The following is a 15,365-nucleotide window of genomic DNA, read 5'->3' on the forward strand; positions in this document are numbered from 1 at the left end:
TCATTTGTCAAATGAGCAAATACTTAGTTGCTAATTTAACAAATTAGCGAAAACTTTGTTGCTCGTCAAATAAGCAAACATTTCTTTAATCATTCATTAAATCAACAAGCATTTCTAAACATTTCTTTGCTCATTTGTGAAATGAGAAAACATTAGTTTGCTCATTTGTCAAATGAGCAAATAATTAGTTACTCATTTGTAAAATAAGCATACATTTCTTTGATCATTTGAGAAATGAGCAATCAATTTTTTGCTCATTTAGCTAATGAGCAAATAGTTAATTGCTCATTTGTAATAGATATATGTCCTTTCCAATAGTAATATATGTAATCTACAGACATCACAAGGAGACAAATTAATGAAGCACATAAGATCAATGAGAAAGTTTATATTTGATAATAGTACAGAAGTCTGGTTTAAGACTCTCAGATCCCGCTTCAGACTATAGCATAACAAAAGGACTCTCCAAAGTCTAAGCCTCACAGGCATATAATAGTACTTCCCAAAATGTGTGTGTGCAAAATCTATATACCTGTATATGAAAAGTACCAAGTGCTAATACTGCTAGATTTGATAATGATTAAATGATAACACATAATCATCAATATATATCATTGCGAAATGAATCAAATGTACAGAATTATATGACTATTGCCTGGAGTATCCAGGGCATTCAGTTATAATGTACTTATCAATTACATCAGGACTCGAGAATATGGGAAACCTAGACATTTCTTTGCAAAACAATCAATCAATAAACATTCAGCTTTTCTACAAGCAAAAATGAGACATTCGATCACGCAGAGATAATCAGATAACTTTTGATACAATCAATTTGATAGATCGGATATATGTAAAATACCGAAACGAGGAACGAATCATGAGAGGCCAAATGGTTATGGCAGAGGCTCAAACCCATTTTCAAAAATGGAACACTGATTAGATATATCATCCACGCTATGCAGCCAAGTAGTGTTCTTCAGATCCTCTTTTAGTAGGATTGTGTCATATCGGGTGCTCTCGTACATGTCTGCTCCAGTCAATCTCCTAAACAACCTGCCATTTTCTTCTTTCTTCCCGTTCTCAAGAAACCCATTAGCATGTGTACCATTCTCTAGAATAGATCCATTACTGCTAAGTGATGGACTTCCATTACTGTTGACAGATGTTGGACTGCCAGACCCATGACCGGTTTGGATTTTGGATGAAGCAGACCAGATGCTTTGAGGGAACAAGGAGGTACTTGGAACTGGGCGCATGCTCCCTGAACCATTTCTAATATCCTGCATAAGCAGTACAAAGCAAAGCAAGGAGTTATTCAAAACCAATTGTACACAGATATTCCATTTCCCGAGTGGGAATTCCAGCTAGTACACAAAGCATGTTAAAGAATGTAAGATAGAAAGCACACATACAAGGGGACTAATTCTTTCCAACAATAAAGATGAAATCAATTGTCATTTGTTGCAGACAGTCCACCATATTAAAGAGAACAAAGTGAGAGCATAATATACGATTGAGACATAAATTCAAGCGAGATATAAACATATCAGAGGTAATATGAAGACTGTAAGGCACAAGTTACTGATTACAAGTACAGAAATTGGTCACACAATGATTAAGCTGGGAGTACAACGTCCTTTTCAGTTTTGAAATAAAAAAAATCAATCCAAGCCATATTTACCAAAACCAGAAAAGATTTCATCAAAACTCAAAAGTGTAAAGGTACCTACCCCGAGGAGCCCCCATTTCTACTATTCTCAAATATTTCCAGATTCTCCAATGCGGCAGCATCTAACACCATATAAGGTTTCTTAAAAACATTACAGTAATCAGATCATGGAAGTGACTCTATATAACACATAATATTCAGCAAAATATCATCGAAAAATCGGTCGCAAACACAAAATTCGGAAAATAAACAAAACTCAAAACAATTGAACACACACAAAGAATGTATTGAAATGTCATCCAATTGGAACAATCAAAACCGTAATTCAGCAGGAAAAAGTATACAAATGACAAAAAAAATTAAGCCGAAAAAACATACAAAATATTGAAAAAAAAGAGCAAAATTGAACAACATTATGAAAAAAATTTCGAATAATAGAGGAATTAATTGATTAAATTGCAAAACTTACAACTATTTGATGATGAATAATTGAATATCGCCGATTTGATCTTCATCTAAGTGAAGCCCCTGAGTCGAAATTTCAGAGAGAGAATGTGAGGGATTTGAACAATAAAAGAAATTTGAACTATGTGATACAGATCGAAATCTTTTTCTTCTATCGTTTCCTTGTCCAAACAACATTTTAACCTTTTAAAGTAACGCAAGCCAAAATTTCCTAAAAGTACCACATCAAGATTTATTCTAATGCTGCAAAAGAAGAAGAAACAAACCTCATCCAAAAACACCGAATTCTCATCTGCGAAATCTCATCGTTCTCGTACATCAAATCTATGACATCGCAACAAACCTCGATGCTCACCATCTCACCAAATATAACAACATCATTTACTTTATATTTTATCTTATTCATTTTACAGGCATAATAATGTATACTTTTAATTCAAACTTATTTACTTTAATAGTAATGTCATTTACTTTATAGTAATAATAATTTACTTTTGAGAAATTAAAAAATCTTACACAAGAGATGCAAGAATTTTGTAGAAAGGCCTATCCCTGTCATCATACTCCTTGTTATCCAAGTATTGAATGGTCTCTTTCAACAAGTTAACCACTACCAAACTGTAGTGGTTACTCAGACAGATTGAAACAGAAATCTGTCATTAAAATTACACTTATTAGTCTACAAATTCAAAATCATAATGCCCTACAATGTAGTTTAATTTACATGAATAATAAAACATACCAACTGAGCTGTCATAATTAAGATTTCTTAACTCTTTTAATCAAAGAATCTATATGCTTTACTATTAACAGCATAGCCAATGAATACACATTCATAAGCTCTACTAGCTAACTTAACTCTTTTAGGATCAGGAATCGTAACAAACAACCTAACATTTCTTATTTCAGAACTTGGGGTTGTCTGGCATATGTTAGGATTCCTGATCCTAAAAGAGTTAAGTTAGCTAGTAGAGCTTATGAATGTGTATTCATTGGCTATGCTGTTAATAGTAAAGCATATAGATTCTTTGATTTAAGTGCACGAGTAATTATTGAATCTAATGATGTTGATTTTTATGAGGACAGGTTTCCTTTTAAATCTAGAAATAGTGGGGGCTCGTCCTCCTCTATTATTCCTAAAGACAGGTCTAACTCACAAGACTTGGATGCTGAACCCGAACTAAGAAAGAGCAAGCGGGCTAGAGTAGCTAAAGACTTCGGCCCAGACTTTGTAGTTCTGAATGTAGAGGAGGATCCTTCTACCCTCCAAGAAGCTCTAACCTCAGTGGATGCAGATTTATGGCAAGAAGCCGTGAACGACGAAATGGACTCACTTGAGTCTAACCGAACTTGGCATCTAACTGAGTTGCCACCAGGCTGCAAGTCAATTGGTTGCAAATGGGTCCTAAAAAGAAAGCTGAAAGTTGATGGGACCATTGATAAGTTCAAAGCCCGTTTGGTAGCTAAAGGCTACAGACAAAGGGAGAATGTTGATTTCTTTGATACCTATTCACCTGTAACTAGAGTAACATCTATTAGAGTATTAATATCTCTTGCTTCTGTTTTTAATCTTGTAGTACATCAAATGGATGTGAAGACAGCATTCTTGAACGGTGAATTGGAAGAAGAAATCTACATGGATCAACCGGAAGGATTCATTGTTCAAGGAAAAGAGCATCTGGTATGTAAGCTAGATAAATCTCTTTATGGTCTCAAACAAGCACCTAAACAATGGCATGAAAAATTTGATAACTTAGTCATCTCACATGGTTTTAAGATAAATGGTAGTGACAAATGCATATATGTAAAATTTGAGAAGGACATATGCACTATAATTTGTCTATATGTGGATGACTTGTTAATTTTTGGCTCGAACATTCATGCTGTGAATGATGTAAAGCTATTGTTGAATGCTGAGTTTGATATGAAAGACCTAGGAGAGGCTAATGTAATCCTTGGAATTAAGATTACTAGGACAGAAAATGGAGTTTCTTTGGATCAATCTCATTACATTGAGAAGATCCTAAAGAAATATAGTTACTTTGACTGTAAACCTGCTAGTACACCTTATGATCCCAGTGTTAAATTATTTAAGAACACTGGTGATGCCGTAAGGCAATCTGATTATGCGAGCATCATTGGCAGCCTTCGGTATGCCACTGATTGTACTAGACCCGACATTGCCTATGTCGTGGGATTGTTAGGCAGGTTTACTAGTTGTCCTGGTAATGAGCATTGGCATGCTATTGAAAGGGTCATGAGATACCTTAAGAGGACCATGAACCTAGGGTTGCATTATGAAAGGTTTCCAGCTGTACTAGAAGGCTATAGTGATGCTGACTGGAACACCTTATCAGATGACTCTAAGGCTACTAGTGGATATATTTTTTCTATAGCCGGTGGAGCTGTATCTTGGAAGTCTAAGAAACAGACTATTTTGGCTCAGTCCACCATGGAGTCAGAAATGATAGCACTAGCTACGGCTAGTGAAGAAGCAGGTTGGTTAAGAGGCCTGCTAGGTGAAATTCCCCTATGGGAAAAACCATTACCGGCTGTCTTGATCCATTGCGATAGTACCGCGGCTATTGCAAAAGTTCAGAACCGTTATTACAACGGTAAGAGACGACAAATACGTCGTAAGCACAGCACTGTGAGAGAATATCTCTCTATCGGAGCTGTTAGAGTGGATCACGTACGCACTGAGAATAACTTGGCTGATCCTTTGACGAAAGGATTAGCTAGGGAGAAAGTCCATTTTTCCTCTAAGAAAATGGGACTATTGCCATTGAAATGAACCACACATAATGGTAACCCAACCTATGAACTGGAGATCCCAAGAAATAGGTTCAAAGGGTAATAACAAGTTATGGTGTGTTATGAGTTGAATATGTTCAAAAGACATAATTTCCTGAAGCGATCAAGGATGAGTTAATAGGAACTCTTAATGAAATCTATACTCCAATTTGGAGTGGAGTACCAAGCTACAGGAGTACTCTTGATAGATTCACCTATGTGAATGTGGAAGTTAGGCCGCTTCCTATGAAATGTGTGGCAGCATTTCTAGAGCATTCACTACACTGGGATAGACGTGCATGGCCGAAATAGCACGGGTCTAGAACAACACCAAGAGTAGGTTGTGTGTGGTACGTTGTCAGAGATAGGGTTCAAAACTTCGAGTCACCCTTGTTGAATCTGAATCGTACTCACTACGTCGAAGTTCAAGTTGAAAAACACTTCTGTTTATGCGCAACCTATATATGTATGGATTCTGCTCGAAAATGTTTTCAAAAAATTCAAGTGGGGGATTGTTGGAACAACAAGTGTGTAGTGTGTGAATTTTGTGAAAAAACTCAAAGTCCCACATTGGTGGGAAATGAGAGTTTTACTCTCTTTATAATATAGAGAGTGGGCTAAAGGGGTGTGGCCCTTGGGCTACCCACATTTTGTGGAGAGGGAGGACCTATATGGTAAACCATCTATCACACACACGCGCGCCGAACCGAACCGAGCCGAGCCGGGCCGGGCCGGGTTGGGTTGGGTCGGGTCGGGTTTATTAAATAAACTTATTTTTTGGACAAGGCTAATTGCGTGATTAGTTCCTTGATTTTTGCTAAACGTTTTTGACTGATTACATTTGACCGTTTTTCAAAACTGATTAATGGAGCGTTAATCATGCAAACGTTTTCACTGATTTTTTGCTAAACGTTTTGCCACGCATTAATCTTATGTAACCGTTTTGAACGTTCAACTTATGACCGTTTTAATTGCGTGATTAGTGCCTAATTAAACAGCAGCAGTTACGTTGCAATTTTTTCTATAAAAGGCGTGTTGATTTCCTGTTTTTGAGACACAACAACATACAGAAAGCAATCTTCTTCTCCTCTCTATTTTTCCTCACAAAAACAAAAACCCTCGAGCAGTTTCTTTTCTTTTTTGGTGTTTAGTTGCCCGGTGGTTTTGTGCAGTTCCACCGGTATAATTACAATAGAGGAAGGCTGTTTTATCCTGGGGAACATCCGGTTGTTGTACGAGCTGCTTGCACGAATTAAAGGGCAGTACCGTGAATGTTCTAAAGAGAGCGACATAGTCCGCGACTCAGTCTATTTCCCGGTAACTTTGTTCTGTTTTTATTGTTTACAGCTGTTCGGTTTATAACAATTTTGATGAACAATTTCAGATTGCTGTTATAATTGACAAGTTGCCTCCTTCTTGGAAAGATTTCAAAAACAGTCTCAGGCACAAGACTAAGGAATTTTCCTTAGAGAGTTTGATTACTCGGCTCCGTATAGAGGAAGAATCCAGAAAACAGGACCAGAAAGAAGAAGTCTTACAGCTCTCTGCAAACAACGCTCCTAAGCGTTCTGCTGCAGTTCTCAAGCCCGCTGGTAAGAACTTCAAGCCTCAGAACCGGAAGAATAACTTCAACAAAAATAAACAGAATGTTCAAAAGAACGATGGAAAACAACAAATTCAACCCCCTAAGAATGGTACTGGTCAATTCCTATGTTATAGGTGTGGAAAACCAGGCCATATGGCACGAAAGTGCAGGAACATGCCTAACCCTGTACCACAGGCTAGCATGATAGAAGAGCCACTTGTGGCTATGATTACTGAGATCAACCTTATTGGTGGATCAGAAGGGTGGTGGGTAGACCCTGGCGCTACACGCCATGTCTGCTATGATCGTCGGATGTTTAAAACTTATTCTGAAAACACCGATGATAAGAAAGTGCTGTTGGGTGATTCCCATTCCACTAATGTTGCTGGTATTGGTAATGTTGAGTTGAAGTTTACTTCTGGCAGGACTCTCATTCTGAAGGATGTACTGCACACTCCGGAAATGAGAAAGAACTTAGTTTCTGGTTTTCTTCTTAATAAGGCTGGTTTTACACAAACCATAGGTTCCGATTTATTTACTTTAACTAAGAATGGAATGTTTGTAGGGAAAGGTTATGCTACTGATGGCATGTTTAAACTGAATGTTGAGATTAATAAAATTTCTGATTCTGCTTATATGTTGTCTTCTTCTGTTAATATTTGGCATGCTAGACTCTGTCATGTGAACAAAAGACTCATAAAAAATATGAGCAATTTAGGCCTTATCCCTAATGTTTCCCTCAATGACTTTGATAAATGTGATTTTTGTAGTCAGGCTAAGATTACAAAAACACCTCATAAGTCTGTTGTTAGAAACTCAGAACCGTTAGATTTAATTCATTCTGATATTTGTGAATATAATGGAACGCTGACCAGAAATGGACAACGATATTTCATCACCTTTATTGATGATTGTTCTGATTATACTCGTGTTTATTTGATGAAAAATAAGAGTGATGCTTTTGATATGTTTAAGTTGTTTGTGACAGAGTTTGAGAATCAGTTCAACAAGCAAATAAAAAGGTTGCGTAGTGATCGTGGAACTGAGTATGATACTGATGCTTTTGTAGAGTTTTATAACTCACATGGTATCATACATGAAAGATCAGCTCCTTATTCTCCAGAAATGAATGGTAAGGCTGAAAGGAAAAATAGAACCTTTACTGAGTTAGTAGTTGCTATTTCCTTAAATTCTGGTGCTGCTGATCATTGGTGGGGAGAAATTCTTCTCACTGTTTGTTATGTCTTGAACCGTATTCCAAAGACTAAGAGTAAGATTTCTCCTTATGAATTACTTCGTAACAAACAACCTAACATTTCTTATTTCAGAACTTGGGGTTGTCTGGCATATGTTAGGATTCCTGATCCTAAAAGAGTTAAGTTAGCTAGTAGAGCTTATGAATGTGTATTCATTGGCTATGCTGTTAATAGTAAAGCATATAGATTCTTTGATTTAAGTGCACGAGTAATTATTGAATCTAATGATGTTGATTTTTATGAGGACAGGTTTCCTTTTAAATCTAGAAATAGTGGGGGCTCGTCCTCCTCTATTATTCCTAAAGACAGGTCTAACTCACAAGACTTGGATGCTGAACCCGAACTAAGAAAGAGCAAGCGGGCTAGAGTAGCTAAAGACTTCGGCCCAGACTTTGTAGTTCTGAATGTAGAGGAGGATCCTTCTACCCTCCAAGAAGCTCTAACCTCAGTGGATGCAGATTTATGGCAAGAAGCCGTGAACGACGAAATGGACTCACTTGAGTCTAACCGAACTTGGCATCTAACTGAGTTGCCACCAGGCTGCAAGTCAATTGGTTGCAAATGGGTCCTAAAAAGAAAGCTGAAAGTTGATGGGACCATTGATAAGTTCAAAGCCCGTTTGGTAGCTAAAGGCTACAGACAAAGGGAGAATGTTGATTTCTTTGATACCTATTCACCTGTAACTAGAGTAACATCTATTAGAGTATTAATATCTCTTGCTTCTGTTTTTAATCTTGTAGTACATCAAATGGATGTGAAGACAGCATTCTTGAACGGTGAATTGGAAGAAGAAATCTACATGGATCAACCGGAAGGATTCATTGTTCAAGGAAAAGAGCATCTGGTATGTAAGCTAGATAAATCTCTTTATGGTCTCAAACAAGCACCTAAACAATGGCATGAAAAATTTGATAACTTAGTCATCTCACATGGTTTTAAGATAAATGGTAGTGACAAATGCATATATGTAAAATTTGAGAAGGACATATGCACTATAATTTGTCTATATGTGGATGACTTGTTAATTTTTGGCTCGAACATTCATGCTGTGAATGATGTAAAGCTATTGTTGAATGCTGAGTTTGATATGAAAGACCTAGGAGAGGCTAATGTAATCCTTGGAATTAAGATTACTAGGACAGAAAATGGAGTTTCTTTGGATCAATCTCATTACATTGAGAAGATCCTAAAGAAATATAGTTACTTTGACTGTAAACCTGCTAGTACACCTTATGATCCCAGTGTTAAATTATTTAAGAACACTGGTGATGCCGTAAGGCAATCTGATTATGCGAGCATCATTGGCAGCCTTCGGTATGCCACTGATTGTACTAGACCCGACATTGCCTATGTCGTGGGATTGTTAGGCAGGTTTACTAGTTGTCCTGGTAATGAGCATTGGCATGCTATTGAAAGGGTCATGAGATACCTTAAGAGGACCATGAACCTAGGGTTGCATTATGAAAGGTTTCCAGCTGTACTAGAAGGCTATAGTGATGCTGACTGGAACACCTTATCAGATGACTCTAAGGCTACTAGTGGATATATTTTTTCTATAGCCGGTGGAGCTGTATCTTGGAAGTCTAAGAAACAGACTATTTTGGCTCAGTCCACCATGGAGTCAGAAATGATAGCACTAGCTACGGCTAGTGAAGAAGCAGGTTGGTTAAGAGGCCTGCTAGGTGAAATTCCCCTATGGGAAAAACCATTACCGGCTGTCTTGATCCATTGCGATAGTACCGCGGCTATTGCAAAAGTTCAGAACCGTTATTACAACGGTAAGAGACGACAAATACGTCGTAAGCACAGCACTGTGAGAGAATATCTCTCTATCGGAGCTGTTAGAGTGGATCACGTACGCACTGAGAATAACTTGGCTGATCCTTTGACGAAAGGATTAGCTAGGGAGAAAGTCCATTTTTCCTCTAAGAAAATGGGACTATTGCCATTGAAATGAACCACACATAATGGTAACCCAACCTATGAACTGGAGATCCCAAGAAATAGGTTCAAAGGGTAATAACAAGTTATGGTGTGTTATGAGTTGAATATGTTCAAAAGACATAATTTCCTGAAGCGATCAAGGATGAGTTAATAGGAACTCTTAATGAAATCTATACTCCAATTTGGAGTGGAGTACCAAGCTACAGGAGTACTCTTGATAGATTCACCTATGTGAATGTGGAAGTTAGGCCGCTTCCTATGAAATGTGTGGCAGCATTTCTAGAGCATTCACTACACTGGGATAGACGTGCATGGCCGAAATAGCACGGGTCTAGAACAACACCAAGAGTAGGTTGTGTGTGGTACGTTGTCAGAGATAGGGTTCAAAACTTCGAGTCACCCTTGTTGAATCTGAATCGTACTCACTACGTCGAAGTTCAAGTTGAAAAACACTTCTGTTTATGCGCAACCTATATATGTATGGATTCTGCTCGAAAATGTTTTCAAAAAATTCAAGTGGGGGATTGTTGGAACAACAAGTGTGTAGTGTGTGAATTTTGTGAAAAAACTCAAAGTCCCACATTGGTGGGAAATGAGAGTTTTACTCTCTTTATAATATAGAGAGTGGGCTAAAGGGGTGTGGCCCTTGGGCTACCCACATTTTGTGGAGAGGGAGGACCTATATGGTAAACCATCTATCACACACACGCGCGCCGAACCGAACCGAGCCGAGCCGGGCCGGGCCGGGTTGGGTTGGGTCGGGTCGGGTTTATTAAATAAACTTATTTTTTGGACAAGGCTAATTGCGTGATTAGTTCCTTGATTTTTGCTAAACGTTTTTGACTGATTACATTTGACCGTTTTTCAAAACTGATTAATGGAGCGTTAATCATGCAAACGTTTTCACTGATTTTTTGCTAAACGTTTTGCCACGCATTAATCTTATGTAACCGTTTTGAACGTTCAACTTATGACCGTTTTAATTGCGTGATTAGTGCCTAATTAAACAGCAGCAGTTACGTTGCAATTTTTTCTATAAAAGGCGTGTTGATTTCCTGTTTTTGAGACACAACAACATACAGAAAGCAATCTTCTTCTCCTCTCTATTTTTCCTCACAAAAACAAAAACCCTCGAGCAGTTTCTTTTCTTTTTTGGTGTTTAGTTGCCCGGTGGTTTTGTGCAGTTCCACCGGTATAATTACAATAGAGGAAGGCTGTTTTATCCTGGGGAACATCCGGTTGTTGTACGAGCTGCTTGCACGAATTAAAGGGCAGTACCGTGAATGTTCTAAAGAGAGCGACATAGTCCGCGACTCAGTCTATTTCCCGGTAACTTTGTTCTGTTTTTATTGTTTACAGCTGTTCGGTTTATAACAATTTTGATGAACAATTTCAGATTGCTGTTATAATTGACAAGTTGCCTCCTTCTTGGAAAGATTTCAAAAACAGTCTCAGGAACAAGACTAAGGAATTTTCCTTAGAGAGTTTGATTACTCGGCTCCGTATAGAGGAAGAATCCAGAAAACAGGACCAGAAAGAAGAAGTCTTACAGCTCTCTGCAAACAACGCTCCTAAGCGTTCTGCTGCAGTTCTCAAGCCCGCTGGTAAGAACTTCAAGCCTCAGAACCGGAAGAATAACTTCAACAAAAATAAACAGAATGTTCAAAAGAACGATGGAAAACAACAAATTCAACCCCCTAAGAATGGTACTGGTCAATTCCTATGTTATAGGTGTGGAAAACCAGGCCATATGGCACGAAAGTGCAGGAACATGCCTAACCCTGTACCACAGGCTAGCATGATAGAAGAGCCACTTGTGGCTATGATTACTGAGATCAACCTTATTGGTGGATCAGAAGGGTGGTGGGTAGACCCTGGCGCTACACGCCATGTCTGCTATGATCGTCGGATGTTTAAAACTTATTCTGAAAACACCGATGATAAGAAAGTGCTGTTGGGTGATTCCCATTCCACTAATGTTGCTGGTATTGGTAATGTTGAGTTGAAGTTTACTTCTGGCAGGACTCTCATTCTGAAGGATGTACTGCACACTCCGGAAATGAGAAAGAACTTAGTTTCTGGTTTTCTTCTTAATAAGGCTGGTTTTACACAAACCATAGGTTCCGATTTATTTACTTTAACTAAGAATGGAATGTTTGTAGGGAAAGGTTATGCTACTGATGGCATGTTTAAACTGAATGTTGAGATTAATAAAATTTCTGATTCTGCTTATATGTTGTCTTCTTCTGTTAATATTTGGCATGCTAGACTCTGTCATGTGAACAAAAGACTCATAAAAAATATGAGCAATTTAGGCCTTATCCCTAATGTTTCCCTCAATGACTTTGATAAATGTGATTTTTGTAGTCAGGCTAAGATTACAAAAACACCTCATAAGTCTGTTGTTAGAAACTCAGAACCGTTAGATTTAATTCATTCTGATATTTGTGAATATAATGGAACGCTGACCAGAAATAGACAACGATATTTCATCACCTTTATTGATGATTGTTCTGATTATACTCGTGTTTATTTGATGAAAAATAAGAGTGATGCTTTTGATATGTTTAAGTTGTTTGTGACAGAGTTTGAGAATCAGTTCAACAAGCAAATAAAAAGGTTGCGTAGTGATCGTGGAACTGAGTATGATACTGATGCTTTTGTAGAGTTTTATAACTCACATGGTATCATACATGAAAGATCAGCTCCTTATTCTCCAGAAATGAATGGTAAGGCTGAAAGGAAAAATAGAACCTTTACTGAGTTAGTAGTTGCTATTTCCTTAAATTCTGGTGCTGCTGATCATTGGTGGGGAGAAATTCTTCTCACTGTTTGTTATGTCTTGAACCGTATTCCAAAGACTAAGAGTAAGATTTCTCCTTATGAATTACTTCGTAACAAACAACCTAACATTTCTTATTTCAGAACTTGGGGTTGTCTGGCATATGTTAGGATTCCTGATCCTAAAAGAGTTAAGTTAGCTAGTAGAGCTTATGAATGTGTATTCATTGGCTATGCTGTTAATAGTAAAGCATATAGATTCTTTGATTTAAGTGCACGAGTAATTATTGAATCTAATGATGTTGATTTTTATGAGGACAGGTTTCCTTTTAAATCTAGAAATAGTGGGGGCTCGTCCTCCTCTATTATTCCTAAAGACAGGTCTAACTCACAAGACTTGGATGCTGAACCCGAACTAAGAAAGAGCAAGCGGGCTAGAGTAGCTAAAGACTTCGGCCCAGACTTTGTAGTTCTGAATGTAGAGGAGGATCCTTCTACCCTCCAAGAAGCTCTAACCTCAGTGGATGCAGATTTATGGCAAGAAGCCGTGAACGACGAAATGGACTCACTTGAGTCTAACCGAACTTGGCATCTAACTGAGTTGCCACCAGGCTGCAAGTCAATTGGTTGCAAATGGGTCCTAAAAAGAAAGCTGAAAGTTGATGGGACCATTGATAAGTTCAAAGCCCGTTTGGTAGCTAAAGGCTACAGACAAAGGGAGAATGTTGATTTCTTTGATACCTATTCACCTGTAACTAGAGTAACATCTATTAGAGTATTAATATCTCTTGCTTCTGTTTTTAATCTTGTAGTACATCAAATGGATGTGAAGACAGCATTCTTGAACGGTGAATTGGAAGAAGAAATCTACATGGATCAACCGGAAGGATTCATTGTTCAAGGAAAAGAGCATCTGGTATGTAAGCTAGATAAATCTCTTTATGGTCTCAAACAAGCACCTAAACAATGGCATGAAAAATTTGATAACTTAGTCATCTCACATGGTTTTAAGATAAATGGTAGTGACAAATGCATATATGTAAAATTTGAGAAGGACATATGCACTATAATTTGTCTATATGTGGATGACTTGTTAATTTTTGGCTCGAACATTCATGCTGTGAATGATGTAAAGCTATTGTTGAATGCTGAGTTTGATATGAAAGACCTAGGAGAGGCTAATGTAATCCTTGGAATTAAGATTACTAGGACAGAAAATGGAGTTTCTTTGGATCAATCTCATTACATTGAGAAGATCCTAAAGAAATATAGTTACTTTGACTGTAAACCTGCTAGTACACCTTATGATCCCAGTGTTAAATTATTTAAGAACACTGGTGATGCCGTAAGGCAATCTGATTATGCGAGCATCATTGGCAGCCTTCGGTATGCCACTGATTGTACTAGACCCGACATTGCCTATGTCGTGGGATTGTTAGGCAGGTTTACTAGTTGTCCTGGTAATGAGCATTGGCATGCTATTGAAAGGGTCATGAGATACCTTAAGAGGACCATGAACCTAGGGTTGCATTATGAAAGGTTTCCAGCTGTACTAGAAGGCTATAGTGATGCTGACTGGAACACCTTATCAGATGACTCTAAGGCTACTAGTGGATATATTTTTTCTATAGCCGGTGGAGCTGTATCTTGGAAGTCTAAGAAACAGACTATTTTGGCTCAGTCCACCATGGAGTCAGAAATGATAGCACTAGCTACGGCTAGTGAAGAAGCAGGTTGGTTAAGAGGCCTGCTAGGTGAAATTCCCCTATGGGAAAAACCATTACCGGCTGTCTTGATCCATTGCGATAGTACCGCGGCTATTGCAAAAGTTCAGAACCGTTATTACAACGGTAAGAGACGACAAATACGTCGTAAGCACAGCACTGTGAGAGAATATCTCTCTATCGGAGCTGTTAGAGTGGATCACGTACGCACTGAGAATAACTTGGCTGATCCTTTGACGAAAGGATTAGCTAGGGAGAAAGTCCATTTTTCCTCTAAGAAAATGGGACTATTGCCATTGAAATGAACCACACATAATGGTAACCCAACCTATGAACTGGAGATCCCAAGAAATAGGTTCAAAGGGTAATAACAAGTTATGGTGTGTTATGAGTTGAATATGTTCAAAAGACATAATTTCCTGAAGCGATCAAGGATGAGTTAATAGGAACTCTTAATGAAATCTATACTCCAATTTGGAGTGGAGTACCAAGCTACAGGAGTACTCTTGATAGATTCACCTATGTGAATGTGGAAGTTAGGCCGCTTCCTATGAAATGTGTGGCAGCATTTCTAGAGCATTCACTACACTGGGATAGACGTGCATGGCCGAAATAGCACGGGTCTAGAACAACACCAAGAGTAGGTTGTGTGTGGTACGTTGTCAGAGATAGGGTTCAAAACTTCGAGTCACCCTTGTTGAATCTGAATCGTACTCACTACGTCGAAGTTCAAGTTGAAAAACACTTCTGTTTATGCGCAACCTATATATGTATGGATTCTGCTCGAAAATGTTTTCAAAAAATTCAAGTGGGGGATTGTTGGAACAACAAGTGTGTAGTGTGTGAATTTTGTGAAAAAAACTCAAAGTCCCACATTGGTGGGAAATGAGAGTTTTACTCTCTTTATAATATAGAGAGTGGGCTAAAGGGGTGTGGCCCTTGGGCTACCCACATTTTGTGGAGAGGGAGGACCTATATGGTAAACCATCTATCACACACACGCGCGCCGAACCGAACCGAGCCGAGCCGGGCCGGGCCGGGTTGGGTTGGGTCGGGTCGGGTTTATTAAATAAACTTATTTTTTGGACAAGGCTAATTGCGTGATTAGTTCCTTGATTTTTGCTAAACGTTTTTGACTGATTACA

At 38.3% G+C, this 15,365-nt stretch overlaps 1 long non-coding RNA gene across 1 annotated transcript; it reads right to left on the reverse strand.

Annotated features, from left to right (window-relative positions):
* Positions 1-580: 580 nt before the first annotated feature.
* On the reverse strand, positions 581-2,536 carry LOC110693280. The gene is made up of 3 exons (XR_002505572.1): positions 2,404-2,536; positions 2,142-2,200; positions 581-1,283 (listed from the first exon to the last, which is right to left on the reverse strand). It is a non-coding gene; the product is annotated as an uncharacterized LOC110693280 (long non-coding RNA).
* Between the last annotated feature and the right edge of the window lie 12,829 nt (positions 2,537-15,365).

Source organism: Chenopodium quinoa, unplaced genomic scaffold, assembly GCF_001683475.1.
Source record: "Chenopodium quinoa cultivar QQ74 unplaced genomic scaffold, ASM168347v1, whole genome shotgun sequence".
Classification (NCBI taxonomy): domain Eukaryota; kingdom Viridiplantae; phylum Streptophyta; class Magnoliopsida; order Caryophyllales; family Amaranthaceae; genus Chenopodium; species Chenopodium quinoa.